The sequence below is a fragment of the Bufo gargarizans genome, chromosome 6 (assembly GCF_014858855.1).
Source record: "Bufo gargarizans isolate SCDJY-AF-19 chromosome 6, ASM1485885v1, whole genome shotgun sequence".
NCBI lineage: Eukaryota > Metazoa > Chordata > Amphibia > Anura > Bufonidae > Bufo > Bufo gargarizans.
Window position 1 is genome coordinate 197,769,396 of NC_058085.1, and position 17,313 is coordinate 197,786,708.

A 17,313-nucleotide genomic window follows, 5' to 3' on the forward strand; every position below is an offset into this window, starting at 1 on the left:
GCACCGTACTGTTCTGTCTTTTAAATAACATTTACCATCTTGTGCATGCAATGTAATGCCATCCTTCGCCACAACTGACTATTATTATTTGTAAGTGATCCATATTATCCATACAATGTTGCTGAAGGAAGACCTGTAACTGCAGTGACCTGGAGCAAGGGTACTTTCGACTATGGACAATTGTGGACATTTGCCCCTATTAATGATTTATGCTGTTATTTACACTTTTTTTTATATTGTTGAACTGCATTTTATATATTAATTGTAAAAATATTCTATTTATTTGCACTGTTATTACACTATATCTGCACTGCACTGTGGAAAGGGTTATTGCACATCAAGCTAATATTGAGAGACTTTGATACTTTCTACTTATGAACTGATAAGTTAGAAATCTTCCACAGTTACAATAATGGACTATTCAAAGTTTTGAAAAGAGAAAAAAAAAAGACAGTGACCTTTTGACTGTCTGGTTTAGCTCTGCTGTTTACATCTGAAGACTTTTTATGTCTGGAAAACCTGTTTAGGCATTCCCATAGACTTGTATTCAAACTCTATACAGGTCTATGACAGACTAAAATTGCTAAATTGTTTCTGTTTAGGCTGTGCATCTCCTCTCCACCCTTCCCACAAGAAGGTCTAGTTCAGCTTGAAACTGTATATAAAAGGACCCTGATTCTTTGGAATTATTTCCCATTGGGGTACACTATGCCTTACCAATCCCTCCGGACAGTAGCAACACACCAATTGTGGTGACACCTAAATGGTGTCCAGGGAACCCAGCGTAGTGTTGGGAGCACCCCAAACACAGCCACTGCATAACTTCTTCTTACTGCTTTTGCAGTAACTCCACATGTAATATTTCTGGAACATCTATTCTTATGACTATGTGTCATGCGTTTATTATTCCTGCTAGAATTTATGAATTACTAGCAATTCGCAGTGAAGGTCCAGATGAGTGATCCCAGTTGAGGGTGTTGCCCTAAACCGCTTTACACTATCCAATCAGTTCTGCCAGTGTCAGAATGTACAGGCACACATCCCCAACTGGTAACAGCCATCTGGACCTTCACTGCAGTCTATAGGCAATTTAGTTATAACTTCTAGGAGGAATAATAATGGAATAGCACAACATAGATTCATAAAAAGCAGTTTTTTTCATAGAATGTGCATGCCAAAAGTCAACACTGTGAAACACACTTGCACTGCCATCACCATCCTGCTTACCAGTTTTGGGCATCAAGGTGATTGTATTCATTAAAAGCTGTATCTGTCCTGCCCTACATTGGAAACTTTTGAAGTCTTGCAACCCAACAGCAGAAGCACATTGTATTTCCTATAAAAGACAAGGGAAACTGTTTTAGTTCATAAGAAACACTCAGAATATTATATTTACTGTAGATGACCATGTTAGATGGTTGACTCTAAAACTAAACAGCAAGAGCAGCAACCATCACAAAGGCAGATGGTTTCCAAACATGTTCACATGACCATCTTGAAATATATATCTTGGCCTTCGTCACCTGAATGGAACTCTATGGATATATAGGGCATAGTGTGCTTGGAGACAAGACTAAGGCTACATGCACATGGCATTTTTTTTGAAGGCCAGCAAATAACAGACGTGGAAAAACATTAAATGTTCTGCATTATCAGTTGACACTGACCAACATCCCCCACAAAATTGAATGGGATAGTTTTTAGTGTCCATCTCTCAGAAAGGCATCAATGAAAAAAGTCCATTAAAAACTGACCGTTTATCTGTTTAACTAACGGCTGTATGACACCAACAGATTATCTGGCCAATTTCTGTCCAATAGTTGGTGTGTATAACTAAAGATCTGTGTGTGTAAATGGCCATCTGACTAATGATTGGTCAGCAAATCTGTCAACATAGGGGAGTTTGGTCCTTGTAAAATGTCTGGTTATAATGAGCATCAATCAATATAATTAGTCTGTCAATATTTTTTTTAAAGGGAAGCCATCAGTAGTTTTGGAGAGATCATTACAAACATATCTTTTGTGGAGCTTTTTAGTGTGAATATAAATATCCATTCTGCTAGATTCTTTTCCCGCACGTGCTTCACCATGCAGTGCTCTCTGGGCTTCACAGCTTCACAGCCCTGATCCTTTACTCTAGAATCTAACAAGACCACTACAGCTGTCACTTGGATCAGAGGGGAGGGGCTGTAAAACAGCTCAATGCAAAGCACTGCACAGTGAAGCTCCACCTCCAGTGCACTTGCAGGAGCCGGACCTGGCAGAATAAAAGCTAATATTTTCATTTCTTCTGATAATAAACTCTTCACAAAAGGCATGTTTGCATTGCTCACCCCAGCCCCTACCTAAGGCTGTCAGCAGTATAGCATGGTCAGAACTGCCGACAGATTCCCCTTAAAGGGTTGTTTACACTCAATAGTTGATTCCTCACTGCCATGTTTATATAGGCTATTAACAGAGAATGTGGGTTCTTATGTGCAACTTTAACATATAAGAAAAAAAAGTCCTCGCCAGGAAAATTCACCTGTGATCGAAGTAAACGAAAAATCTAAAACTATTGTTCAACATATTTCCTTTGCCTCCTATGCCCAGCATAACATTCAAATATGCACAGAAGGAGTAAAATAAGTAGTTTCTAGTTGTTACTAGAAACTTGTCAAATCATGCCAGTCATGGTTCCTTAACATAGTGCCAGTGATACAGCTCATACATCATCTATGGACCCCAAATAAAGCATTAGCCAAACACCACAAGGTCAGCCAAAATATAGTGCCAAATGTTTTACATGGTCACGGAAACCAGGTAAGTAATGATTTTTTCCCCCATAAATTTCAATAATAGAGATAATGGATGCTGCTGTTCTGCCTTAAAGAGGACCTTTCACCTGGAAAAACATTGTGAACTAAGTATCATGACATATACAGCGGCGCCCGGGGATCTCACTGCACTTACTATTATCCCTGGGCGCCGCTCCGTTCTTCCGTTATGTCCTCTGGTATCTTCGCTCACTTGGTTATAGTAGGTGGAGACTTAGTTATAGTGGGCGGAGTCTGTCCTTGTTCTGCTGGGCGTCTCCTCCTCCTAGACTGTAGCGCTGGCTAATCGCAGCGCAGAGCTCACAGCCTGGGAGTTTTTTTTTTTCTCCCAGGCTGTGAGCTCTGCGCTGCGATTGGCCAGCGCTACAGCCTAGGAGGAGGAGACGCCCAGCAGAACAAGGGCAGTCTCCTCCTACTAAAACCAAATCCCCGAACATACCGGAGAACATAACGGGAGAACGGAGCGGCACCCAGGGATAATAGTAAGTGCAGTGAGATCCCTGGGCGACGCTGTATATGTCATGATACTTAGTTCACAATGTTTTTCCAGGTGAAAGGTCCTCTTTAACCTGCTCAGGACTGCCGTACGCAGGATTGCGTCTTTGCGGCGGTCCTGTTCTTCTGGGTGGGTGCGTCCTCTAGCGAGACGCGAGATTTCGGGGAAAGCCGGCCCGCGCATGCGCATCGCGGGCCGGCAAAATTCAAAAAAGAAAATTTCGTCAGCAACCTGCCAGCCAATGATCGCGGCTGGCAGGTTGCCGATTTTCAAAAAAACGAATCAGCAGCCAGATAACCCATCATATTAGTAAATATGATGTGGTTATATGGCTGCTGTGCTCCTCTGCTCCTTCTTTTGGTCGGTTGGTTCCAGCAGAGGAGCACACATCACTGTGAGTACCCACCAACACCACACTTAGCCCCCAGATCACCTCCCAGCACCCCAATTAACCCTTTGATCACCCCTTCTTGCCCCTGTCAATCACTAGTGAAAAGGAAAAAAGTGATCAGGGCAAACTGTCACTTTTTTTTTTTCATTGGTATTGACCGTTAGGTTTTAGGATAGTTTAGGTCCCTTGGTTAGGTAGTTTAGCGATCAGTTAGCGCCCAGCCCACCGCAGTCCCTTATTCGCTGATTAGCGTATCGCTAATCAGCATTTGTACTTTTATAGTATCTGGAAGTGATCAAAACTGATCACGGTCAGATCTATAATAGTATTAGTGTCACTTTAGTTCTCCCTCCACCCTGATCAGTCGCCCACACGTGCGTTCACCCACGCCCGCCCCGCCGCAGTGACAAAAAAAATATATTTTTTGGATCACTGAACATTTACTTTACACGCACTGTTTTGATATTTTTTATCAACCGCAGTGGCCTCCGGTACTTTGCTAGCCTCCCCTTTGTAAGACAGGCTTGCTTTTTTTCTTGGGTAGTCTCAGGGAATACCCCTAAATTTAGTTGCCCAAATGTCAAACAGGGGGTATTCTTCTGAAGAGGCCTACAGGCTTCTGACCCAGTCGGATGAGGAGTGGGAACCCTCATCTGATGAATCTAGCGGGTCAGAATACGAACCTGTAGAAAGCAGTGGCTCTCTGACCCAAAGTTCGGACGAGGAGGCTGAGGTTCCTGATAGCACCAGGCGTACCCGGCCCCATGTTGCTAGACCGCAGGTTGCGCAGGATCCGCTTCAAGAGCAGCAGAGTGGGGCTGGTGCTGTCGGATTACGTGGTGAGGCATACACCAGCAGCGCAGCCCTTCCTGGACCTAGTACTAGCACTGCTGTACAACCTGGTGAAGTGGCGAGCACCAGAAGGGCAGTTGAAGCTGGTACGGTGGCACGAGCAGTAGTGACCCCGTCGCAGCCACCGCAAAGACGTGCCTGTAGAGCCCCTAGAATCCCTGAGGTGCTGGCAAACCCTGATTGGCAGTCCCCAACTTCAGCCGCACCTGTAGTTTTCCCTTTCACTGCCCAGTCTGGAGTTCGGGTTGAGACAGCTCAGATCGGTTCGGCCCTGGGATTTTTTGAGCTGTTCTTGACTGCGGAGCTCTTGGACTTAGTCGTGGCCGAAACAAATCGGTATGCCACACAATTTATATCCGCCAACCCGGGAAGCTCTTATGCCCAGTCTTTCCGGTGGAAACCAGTCCAAGTTTCCGAAATTAAAACTTTTCTGGGCCTTCTCCTCAACATGGGTCTAACTAAAAAGCATGAATTGCGGTCATATTGGTCCACAAACCCAATTCATCACATGCCCATGTTCTCTGCTGCTATGTCCAGGGCACGATTTGAGACCATACTGCGTTTCCTGCACTTTAGTGATAACAGCACCTCCCGTCCCAGAGGCCACCCTGCTTTTGACCGGCTCCACATAATTCGGCCCCTCATAGACCATTTCAACCTGAAATTTGCAGATTTGTATACCCCTGAGCAAAACATCTGCGTAGACGAGTCCCTGATACATTTTACCGGGCGCCTTGGCTTCAAACAATACATCCCAAGCAAGCGCGCCCGGTATGGGGTTAAATTGTATAAGCTCTGTGAAAGGGCCACAGGCTATACCCACAAATTTCGGATCTATGAGGGAAAAGATCAGACCCTGGAGCCGGTCGGTTGCCCTGACTACCTGGGGAGCAGTGGGAAGACAGTCTGGGACTTGGTGTCACCCTTATTCGGCAAGGGGTACCATCTTTATGTGGACAATTTGAACACAAGTGTGGCCCTCTTTAGGCATTTGTTTCTAGAACGGATTGGCGCCTGTGGCACCGCGCAAACTAGTCACGCGGGCTTCCCCCAACGGCTCGTTACACTCGTCTTGCAAGGGGGCAGAGGGCCGCACTGTGTAACGAAGAACTGCTCGCGGTGAAATGGAGAAACAAGCGTGACGTTTACATGCTCTCCTCCATTCACGCAGACACGACAATCCAAATTGAGCGAGCAACCCGTGTCATTGAAAAGCCCCCCTCAGTCCACGACTATAACCTTCACATGGGAGGGGTGGACTTCAATGACCAGATGTTGGCTCCGTATTTAGAGTCCTGCAGAACCAGACGCTGGTATAAGAAGGTGTCTGTATATTTAATTCAATTGGCTCTGTATAATAGTTTTGTTCTCTACAGTAGGGCTGGGAGAACTGGATCCTTCCTCAAATTTCAGGAAGAGATCATCGCGAACCTCCTGTACCCAGGAGGTTCCTTGGCCCCATCCACCAGTGTAGTTAGCCGTCTACACGAGCGACATTTCCCCAGTGTCGATCCTGGTACCTCAAACCGACCGCCACCCCGAAAAAAATGTCGTGTCTGTAGCAGGAGTGGAATAAGGCGCGACACCCGCTATTTCTGTCCTGACTGTCCAGACCACCCTGCCCTATGCTTTGGAGAGTGTTTCCGGAAGTACCACCAGTAAGCAAAAAGGTTAATGTTTAGTTCAAAAAGTTAAAGTTTATATGTTCTGTTCCAAAGTTAATAAAATGATTGCGTTGCGGCCTGGTTTTTTCTTTTTTTTACCTTCCAGGTGGACCAACCGATCGACTAGCTGCAGCACTGATGTGCATTCTGACAGAAGCATTGCGCTGCTGTCAGATTACACGCAAGTCGGTGTATGGGGCGCTGCAAGATGAGATTTCTACTCTGCAGTAAAAGATACGTTTGCCAAGGCATACGAGCTGAGGAGGCGGCGGCGTTCCTATGCTTTGGCAAACACTTTGTATGTAAAAAAATAAATAAAAAAAATCCCGGCAATGATTTATTCATCCACATCGATTGATGTGAATGGAGAAATCTGGCTTGCCAGGGCATACGAGCTAAGTGGGTATGGATGTTGGGCAGAGCTCCTATGTCCTGGCAGACGCCTTTCCCCTCCTTTTTTTTTTTTTGGGCAGAGATTTTTTCATCCACATTGATCGATGCGAATGAAGAAATCTGTGCCGTTCATTTTTTTCTTTCAGCCCAGAGGCTGAATGGAAAAAAAAATCTCATTACCTGTATGCTCAATATAAGGAGAATAGCAGAAACTCCTAATGCTGGCCATACATGTAATGATTGCGGAGACCCTCAAATGCCAGGGCAGTACAAACACCCCACAACTGACCCCATTTTGGAAAGAAGACACCCCAAGGTATTCGCTGAGGGGCATATTGAGTCCATGAAAGATTTTAATTTTTGTCCTAAGTTAGCAGAAAGTGAGACTTTGTGAGGGGAAAAAAAAATAAAATAAAAATATTTCCGCTAACTTATGGCAAAAAAATACATTTCTTTGAACTCGCCATGCCCCTCATTGAATACCTTGGGGTGTCTTCTTTCCAAAGTGGGGTCACATGTGGGGTAGTTATACTGCCCCGGCAATTTAGGGGCCCAAATGTGTGAGAAGTACTTTACAATCAAAATGTGTAAAAAATGGCCTGCGAAATCCGAAAGGTGCACTTTGGAATATGTGCCCCTTTGCCCACCTTGGCTGCAAAAAAGTGTCACACATCTGGTATCGCTGTACTCAGGAGAAGTTGGGGAATGTGTTTCGGGGTGTCATTTTACATATACCCATGCTGGGTGAGAAAAATATCTTGGTCAAATGCCAACTTTGTATAAAAGAAATGGAAAAGTTGTCTTTTGCCAAAATATTTCTCTCACCCACCATGGTTATATGTAAAATGACACCCCAAAACACATTGCCCAACTTCTCCTGAGTACGGCGATACCAGATGTGACACACTTTTTTGCAGCCTAGGTGGGCAAAGGGACCCACATTCCAAAGTGCACCTTACGGATTTCACTGGTCATTTTTTGCAGATTTCGATTGCAAACTACTTCTCACACATATGGGCTCCTAAATTGCCAGGGCAGTATAACTACGCCACAAGTGACCCCATTTTGGAAAGAAGACACCCCAAGGTATTCCGTGAGGGGCATGGCGAGTTCCTAGAATTTTTAATTTTTTTGTCTCAAGTTAGTGGAATATGAGACTTTGTAAAGGAGAAAAAAAAATAAAAAATCATCATTTTCCGCTAACTTGTGACAAAAAATAAAAAGTTCTATGAACTCACTATGCCCATCAGCGAATACCTTAGGGCGTCTACTTTCCGAAATGGGGTCATTTGTGGGGTTTTTCTACTGTTTGGGCATTGTAGAACCTCAGGAAACATGACAGGTGCTCAGAAAGTCAGAGCTGCTTCAAAAAGCGGAAATTCACATTTTTGTACCATAGTGTGTAAACGCTATAACTTTTACCCAAACCATTTTTTTATTTATTTTTTGCCCAAACATTTTTTTTTTATCAAAGACATGTAGAACAATAAATTTGGTGAAAAATTTATATATGGATGTCGTTTTTTTTTGCAAAATTTTACAGCTGAAAGTGAAAAATGTAATTTTTTTGCAAAAAAATCGTTACATTTTGATTAATAACAAAAAAAGTAAAAATGTCAGCAGCAATAAAATACCACCAAATGAAAGCTCTATTAGTGAGAAGAAAAGGAGGTAAAATTCATTTGGGTGGTAAGTTGCATGACCGAGCGATAAACGGTGAAAGTAGTGTAGTGCAGAAGTGTAAAAAGTGGCCTGGTCATTAAGGGGGTTTTAGCTAGCGGGGTTGAAGTGGTTAAGGTCCATAAACACAGTCTATCACCCAAAAGGCTCAGCCATCTCTGACGTTCCATGGAAATGAATGAAGCGGTGGCATGCTTTTTCGACCAGCCGCTCCCTCCTTAGGTAACAGGGCCCCCATTCTAGTGAGAGTCCCAGAGCTAGGACCTTCCCATATTTGATAGTTATCCCCTATTCTGTGCATAGGGGATAGCTTGTTATAACTGGAATACCTCTTAAACGACACAGCAGAGTTGACAGTAACTCTGGAACAATGGAAGCAAGAGTGTAGAGAACCAGGGAAGAGGAAAGATAGCCAAGCGGAATTAATAAAGCCATGCGAGTCATTACTCAGAGGAGTTTCAAGACAGGAAAGTGAAATAAGGCAAAGTGAAAGGACCACACCATGTGCTCTGCATTCTAGCTGCATTCAAATATTATAACGCAAGAAAAAAAAACGAACCTTGTGGGTTTTATGATGTGACCTGACTAAAGAAAGTTCATTTCTACAGGAAACTTCAGTATGAACTATGGCAGATTTCTACAAACAAAGGTTCAATAAAGGTGGGTTTGCCATCACTTAAACATTTCCCAGTTTGGAACGGCTTAAAGGGGTTATACGAGGTTATTAAAAAGCATCAATTTTTTTTCCCATAATTAGCTACGCGGTTGTGAATGGTCTCTTATAAGGAGCTGAGCTGCAATACCAAACACAACCCATGCTCAGCAGTGAGGCGATGTGACAACCCAACCAGCCTCAAAAGTCTCCTTGCATAACCAAGCTCACCTCATACACAAGTTATTTGAATATCATGCACTGATCAAAGGCTTGTTTCACACTGCCGGCACAGCCTTCCGGCAGGCTGTTCTGGCATAGATTGCCGGGAATCAGCCGGACAAAAACCGATGCGCGCAGCAGTATTTGTGTGGCCGATTCTCTGCATATTTGCTGGGTTTCGGCTGGATCTTCACTGGACACCATTATAGTTAATGGGGCCGGACGGTATTCTGGCAGCGTCCGTCAAGCTGTTCCTGGCCAGAACAGCCTGTCTGAAACAAGTGCAAGTCTACACATCTATTTACACAGCATCTTCCATCCTCCCAAGTATGCCATTGCTATCTGCAGCTGGCTAGATCCTCATATACGGTGTTGTGAGATTATCACAAGACTGATCACGGGTTCTGGAAGAACATAAAAGGAAGGAGAATGGCATTGATTGACCTCAGGCAGACAAAAGGTTATACAATTAAAAGCATTAGCAGTAACCTAGATACTGTATGAAGCTTCATATCAAAATACCTTAATAAACATGACTCATCTGTTAGTAACATGAGACAAATACAACAATGAAATACAAAAATATGAGGTTACAGTGACCTTGCATCACTGCTTGCTGCCAATGACTATTTTCCCACTACAGGTTAAGCTGAAAGCAAAAAAGTGAATGTGCTTTAACTACAGTAAAGTAAATATCATAAAGCAGAGTAGTTGACACGTGTTTGTCAATTCAGCACACTCCTTGCGTCCCTACCTAGGCAAGGCCTTGGCTATAACAGGAAGGTCATGTTAATACCAGTGCTAAGCAGCTCTTGGCTGCCGAAGGGTGCCAAGAAACACACGGCTGTCCCCTTTTGGTCCCGTGGTGCGATAGTCAGCTGCCTTCCGCAGCTGTCAGAACTCAGCGACCACAGCAACAATAAATCTTACTGTATATGAATCTCACTATCTCTCTTATTTATTATGAGCAAGCAAAGTCTGGATTTCCAAACCTCAATAATAGGAACCCACTATTATGAGAAATCTCATAATATCCTGTTATTTGCCACCATAGTCAGTATCACACACAGTTCTCTTTTCTAGATCAGCCCGGAATGAAGATAGGCTTCAGTAATAAATAACCAAGTACTGTCCACACGTCAACTGCTAGATGTGTGATGGGGGTGGGCGGTAGGCAAATAAGAAAACTATAGACTTGTCCTTTAAATCATTTCAGCCATTGGAACACAACTAATTATTGTTGATATCTGCAGAACATGGAGCAACCGTATAACACAAAAAGCTGACCGATACAGAAATATCTGGGTACAGCACTCCACTTGTGATATTGAAATAGAAGTGTTAATCCTCATGATATACAGTAACACAAAAAGCAAGATAGCAGATTGCTTAGATTGTGTTTCTTAATAAGAAAAAGAACACCGGAGGCTAATATTAGACCGTGATTGATATGTGCATTAAGTTACCCTCACATGAAGAACTACAGAGATTTTATATATATATATATATATATATATATATATATATATATATATATATATATATATATATATATATATATATATATATATATATAAAGGAAACGTATGGCAGCACCAATTCACACAATGTTAGGAGGGTGCTATGTCCAGGGAATTCACTGCTTACCCTTAGATACAGTCGGAAAAGGACAGCACATCCAGTAGTACGAAAAATATTTATTGGGCCACAGTGGCATAGTGAGGCAACGTTTCGGCTCAAAATCCAGAGCCTTTCTCAAGCATCCATCGATGCTTGAGAAAGGCTCTGGATTTTGAGCCGAAACGTTGCCTCACTGTGGCCCAATAAATATTTTTCGTACTACTGGATGTGCTGTCCTTTTCCGACATTATATATATATATATATATATATATATATATATATACACACACACATACATACATACACACACACACTATATATGTGTGAAACATCTCTATAAGGTTAAACAGACACAGCAGGGGTCACCAACATTGACACAAAATAAGGTGGAGAGAATCCCTTTTATATCCACTTATTCAGAGCAAAGTGGATGTATTGCTAAAATTGTCCGTAAACACTGGTCCATTCTGAAGAGTAATCTCCCTAATATTGCAGCGTTCACTGTACCCCCTCTTTTCTCATACAAACGCCCCACGAGTTTTCGTGATAAATTGGTTAGGGCTGACATTCCAACTAAAGTTTTTTCACAAACGTACATTGGACCGCGGAGAAAAGGGAGTTACCCTTGTCTTGGATGTGTAAATTGTTCGTACATGACAAAAGGGGAAAAATTTATTCATCCCCAAACAGGAGTCTCCTATGCCATTGGTCACTATTTGACATGTGACAGTTCATTTGTCGTGTATGTGCTTTCCTGTCCATGTGGTCTCCTCTATGTGGGGGAGACCACATGTGACATGAAGACACGTCTCAACAATCATCGCTTCTCCATTAGACGTAAGAGAAGAGATTTGCCAGTCCCCAAACATTTCGTTGAAGCTAATCATAAAGAGAAGGATCTTAAATTTATGATTCTGGACCAGATCACTCAGTCCAGGAGGGGAGGTGATAGGACAAGGGCTCTCAAACAGAGGGAGCTTAGATGGATACATCGCCTTAATACCTTGAGACCCTCTGGCCTTAATGTTGACTTCAAGTGGAGTTTGATATAATGTAGGGCTGGCTTGTCGGTTTTGCTTTTCCTTTCCTCAGGCTCTATTAGTGTATGTGTGAGATGTATAAGTGTCATATATTTTACCATTTATTACAATTACTGATTTTACAGTATTTATTTAAACCTTTTTCTTCTAGATTACTTCTATCAATGCTTTGACAGCAGTTCTGTTGTACGGCGGTTCCGGAATCCTGCGATTCTCCGTGTATGTTATCCTGTGATTGTGGGGTTCCATGGGGCACATTAACTATATACCAAGTAATTGTGTTAAATGTCACAATAAATATCTATGAATACAATGCTGGTTGTCTGTTGATGGCTCTATACATGGAGTGGTGGTCTCTTTTTATTGTCTCTCCTGAGAATATGGGGTGAAACTGGGTGTTGGGGTACGGGGCACTCACATGCCCTTTACCTCTTACCCTCCATGAGCTTCTGGCTAGGACCATGGAAATGGGATAACCACTGGCTCCTCCCCTTTCTTCTCCTTCACATATTGGACTGTATGGCACCGATCTTGAGTGATTTTATATGGTGCTGATATACGGTGTACCACGCTCACTCCGTTTTCTGAGCTCTTATCACAGCGATCTAGCATGTTTAGTCAACACATTGCTTGTGTTGACTTTCATTTATAATCTATCCTTGCTGACCATCTATTGGATTGTGCCCTCTGGTTCTCCCTCTCCTTGTGGGCTCCGGCTGCTCATGCCCGCCCCTAGCATGGGCTCGTCTGGTGGGCGGGGACGTGCGGATGGTTACTGTGACAACGACGCCAGTCAGCTGACGCCGTTGTCTCTTTGACGTTCGTTACTCTCTCGCCCGGATGACGTGGTCCGACGCCGCCCTCTGACGTGACGGGTGGGTGTTGCTCTGGTCATGTGGTTGATCAGGTGATTGATCTCGTGACCGGCGTGACGCCTCCTGTCTGGCCTTGTGGGTAGCGTAGCTTGGTGCTTGGACATGCGCAGTTGGAGTGAGAGGACGCAGATTTTGGCGCCGTTAGTCAACTACTGCTGTGTAAGTTTATTGTATGTCTATAATTATGATTATAATTAACACATCTACACATGTGGTGGATCATTGGCTAAATGAGCTTCATTTAGAATATCAATGCTGCGGTATCTATATGATTATGTATACTGACATTTCACATTATATGTACTATTGTATGTCTCCACTGTAATGTTGTTTTTACCTCAATAACCACTTTTTGTTAGTCTAAAATGTGTTTTTATGTTCATATATTGATGTAATTGAATAATTTTCACTTTTATTGGCACAATGCACTTTGGGTATATATACCCCTGTATGACACTTGTAAACCATGCTTGATAAAGATCGCAATGAGCGATTGAAACGTTGCACAAGGGAATAAAGGATCCACGGTTTTTCACCTGAAGTTGGAGTGCTGCCTCATCCTTTTGCTATCTATATTCATCTATAGCCGTTTGAGCCTGCGGCTTTGAGGATATCTTTGCACCCACATCTTTTTTTGGTCTTGTGCTGCTGGTTGTGTTTTTTTGTTTTTTATATATATATATATATATATATATATATATATATATATATATTTATATTTTAGACACACACATATCACTGTACAAATATAATTAAGACATACGGTGGAAAAAAGAAGCCTAAATTTTGCTGGAGAACACCATTGATTCATCAACATATTACCATGCTACTCTGTGCTAGTACATAATATGTCCGCAACAATATGGGAAAGTGCTCCCAGTGTGTGCGCAAATTCGTGAACAAAAACTTATTTTGCCAAATCTCTGGCCAGTACTGTTCCCTTGGAATCAACCATGCTAGGAAGGAAGAAAACAGCTGGGGCCTTCAATTTTGCTTAGGTCTAATTGGTGTCATGCATCAGTGGCAGCACAAGAGTTAAAGGAAGAGGTGGGTGACAGAAGAGTGATCCTGACACTGAAAAGAATTAGGCTCAAAGCTGTGATCTGGGAGCAGTGAAATTAAAAGGAACGACCCATAATCTATCACTTCTGACATTTGTTAACTCCAGCGGGGTGGGCGCCAATCAATACTGGCTGACAGCCAATGCAGAGGAGCAGGAAGTGGGCAACATGAGGAAAAATTCAATTCATATTCAATTCAAGGAGTATAGAGTATTTTTTTTTTAAGTAAAAGAAAACAAAATGTTGGAGCGATAACAATAAGTAACACATGAATCCTGTTGGCTGGACGGCTAGATCATGTTGCATGGCATAAGACTGAAACGCTATTCTTGCTCTTAAAAATAATGGAACCTCCACATGGAAGCCTGCTATACCCCAATATAGGTAAATATCGGTCTGAAAACAAAATCAGGCGTAGCTCTCATGATTCTGTAATGGACAGAGGTCATGAAACTAATGTGAACCGAGCCTTACATGTTGTTACACAAATATATAAGTATACATAATGGCCAGTTATTAGGGACAATGCATGTTAGCAACATATACAGTGTGAAGGAAATACGGTACTTGTGTCAATGAAAAAGACCCCAAATAATTCTGATTACTATTACTAGAGAAGGGAGGTTCACCAGATTAAAGATTTGCAGTTATCACAGTAACTGGTGATGTGGGGGTGAAGTGATGTGACACTGCATACATATGAACTACTGCCATTCAGAAGACTGGTACAGTATGTTGGGTGACAAACGTTTTACGTGCTGTACTGATTGTTGTGGGTCATTTGTGGCCTTCCTTTTTTGAATAACCTCATATATAACACCTTGACAAAAAGCTTATTTCACATATTCAATGTTTGGTCAGTGTTTGATCAGTGATTTCCATCAGTTATTGTGAGCCAAAACTAAGTGTGGGTCAAAAACACAGAACAGTAGGAAACTTTTTCATTACACACAGTCCAGCCACATTATTAGGACCACCAGTTAAGAGCCACAGTAACTAGTAGCTAGACGGGCTGGGAGTGACTCAATAAGGTCATGGTAGGTTGTCACAGGTATCTGGAGCCCTGCTGACTATAGAGCTCCCACAGCTGGACGGTGCGTGGAGGAGGATCTATAGAGTAAAGATAATGATCCCGGTGGTATCACAGATGCTCAGTTGGGTTCAAATCTGGGGAATTGGGGAGCCAGAGTAGCAATTGGAAGTCTTGGTCATACTCTTCCAACCAATGGCGGACATTTCTAGCCATATGACATGTCACATTGTCTTGCTGGAAGAGCCAATCAACCCCAGGGAACATAATCAGAATGGGTGCACACGCTGCTGACATTGAATGTAGGAAGGGATCATAATAATGGCACTCAACTGTGTACCTTAGCTCTGTGGAGGCTCCACTTCTGGCTCACAATCACAGACATGTAAGAGGAGCCTAATTAGTTAAATTCGCTTGCGGGGCTCCGTTCTCGATATAGGCGAGACCTGCACCTATAAGACAATAGGGGCGTATCCTAGCGATATGCCCCCATTGTCCATGATGAGACAACCCCTTTAAGTAACAATTCACCCTAGTAAAATGGAAATAACTCTAGCCCTGCTACAACATCTATTGCCCATTCTATTACATAACAGTCTGCAAAAACTACCGGTAGATCAGGGATGCCAAGAGAATTCAAAACTGGAGGTTGACTGAATTCTAAGGCCTTGGTATTATCATGAAATAATTCAATATCGTGACATCAGTTCAAGTTTTGTGTACCATTTTAACTGACAGCGCCTCTGCTCTGAACACAAGAGGGAGAAAAGGGACATCATTTCTTAAAAACATACAGAGAGTTGAATAAATTATTCATCAGCATTAAACAGGATTTTTTTCTTCCCAGCTCTCAGCTTTTATCAATCATTAATGTCTGCTCCACTTCCACCATGCAGGGAAAGTATTAAAAATAAATAAACTACAATGGGCCACTGCAGGCATGAATCACATTTCTATGCAATGGGCGGGAGGAAAAAAATGATATACCTCCCTGACAAATAACCCGCCCTGCCTCAACTGTAGAAGAAAAACAGAATCCTTAAAACGGCTCTTCTCACCTACCCCATATACCCGCATGTATGTGGGGAATGGGGATTGGGCTCGAATGGAGAGATAGTTTCAGTTCTTTCTATTTATTTATATGAGAGTTACGGAATTAAGAGCAGCCATTTTCCGCGCAGGTCGCAGATGTGTATTTATGACATATTCTGTTGATATGCTATAAAGGTCCTGGATGGGGATATGCCTTTGAAGCAGTGTTCCTCAACTCCAGCCCTCAGGGACAGGTTTTCAGGATTTCTGAGCTGGTCATTAGCGTCAGTGCATCAGTACTTACCACAGGTATTCATTCTGTGGGATATTCTCAAATCATGACCAGTAGGTGGGACCTGAAGACTGGAGTTGAGGAACTCAGTTTTAAAGCATTATTAGTTGCATAAGTTGTTTCTTTAATTCCCATAGAAATGAATGGAGAGATCCACACCATGTGACCACTTCTCCAAATCTATTATTGAGAAAGATCTGCACACCCTTCAATGGCGGGTGCTTGTAGAGGCCAATAGTCAATCCACATCTATAAGGAGATCTGTGGCACACCAAAAATTATTTTTAAGTGATGTTTTAATACATGATGTGCAACTTCACATCATTTTGTACATGCTTTGCATCAAGAATTTACATCAATATTAAAGGCCATGAAAAAGTCCCAACGTTTCGGTCGGTTAACGACCTTTATCAAGAGGTCTGTAAAGAATATAAAACAGCATACATTTAATATCTGGGTTTACAAAATGATTCTAACCATCCGCATTTGAAAAATTAGAAGGATAGATAAAATATATACCAGGTAGTAGTTAAGGAAGGAGTGTAGACGTATGTCCTGTATACATTGCTGTGGGTCCATGGGTTCTAGTGTATTGTTTTAGATAAAAGAGCAGGGTTATCAAATGGTATGTAGATAGGTAAATAGGTAGTCATGTGAAAAAATTAGGACACCCTTTGAACGCATGTGGTTTTTTGTAACATTTTTAATAAAAGGTTATTTCATCTCCGTTTCAACAATACAGAGAGATTAAAGTAATCCAACTAAACAAAGAAAACTGAAGAAAAGTCTTTTCAAGATCTTCTGTAAATGTCATTCTACAAAAATGCCTATTCTAACTGAGGAAAAAGATAGGACACCCTTGCCCCTAATAGCGAGTGTTACCTCCTTTGGCTGAAATAACTGCAGTGAGACGGTTCTTGTAGCCATCTACCAGTCTTCGACATCGGTCTGAGGAAATTTTACCCCACTCCTCAATGCAGAACTTTTTCAGCTGTGAGATGTTTGAGGGGTTTCTTGCACGTACAGCCCTTTTCAAGTCACCCCACAGCATCTCAATGGGATTCAAATCTGGACTTTGACTTGGCCATTCCAGGACTCTCCATTTCTTCTTTTTCAGCCAATCTTTGGTTGATTTACTAGTATGTTTTGGGTCATTGTCATGTTGCATGGTCCAGTTCCGCTTCAGCTTTAATTTT

The 17,313-nt window shown here is 42.4% G+C and overlaps 1 long non-coding RNA gene across 1 annotated transcript in view; it reads right to left on the reverse strand.

Annotated features, from left to right (window-relative positions):
• Positions 1-1,226: 1,226 nt before the first annotated feature.
• LOC122942458 overlaps positions 1,227-17,313 on the reverse strand; it is a 109,067-nt gene continuing 92,980 nt past the window's right edge. The window contains exon 3 of the long non-coding RNA XR_006390556.1: positions 1,227-1,336. This is a non-coding gene — a long non-coding RNA (uncharacterized LOC122942458). The remainder of the gene's footprint in view (positions 1,337-17,313) is intronic.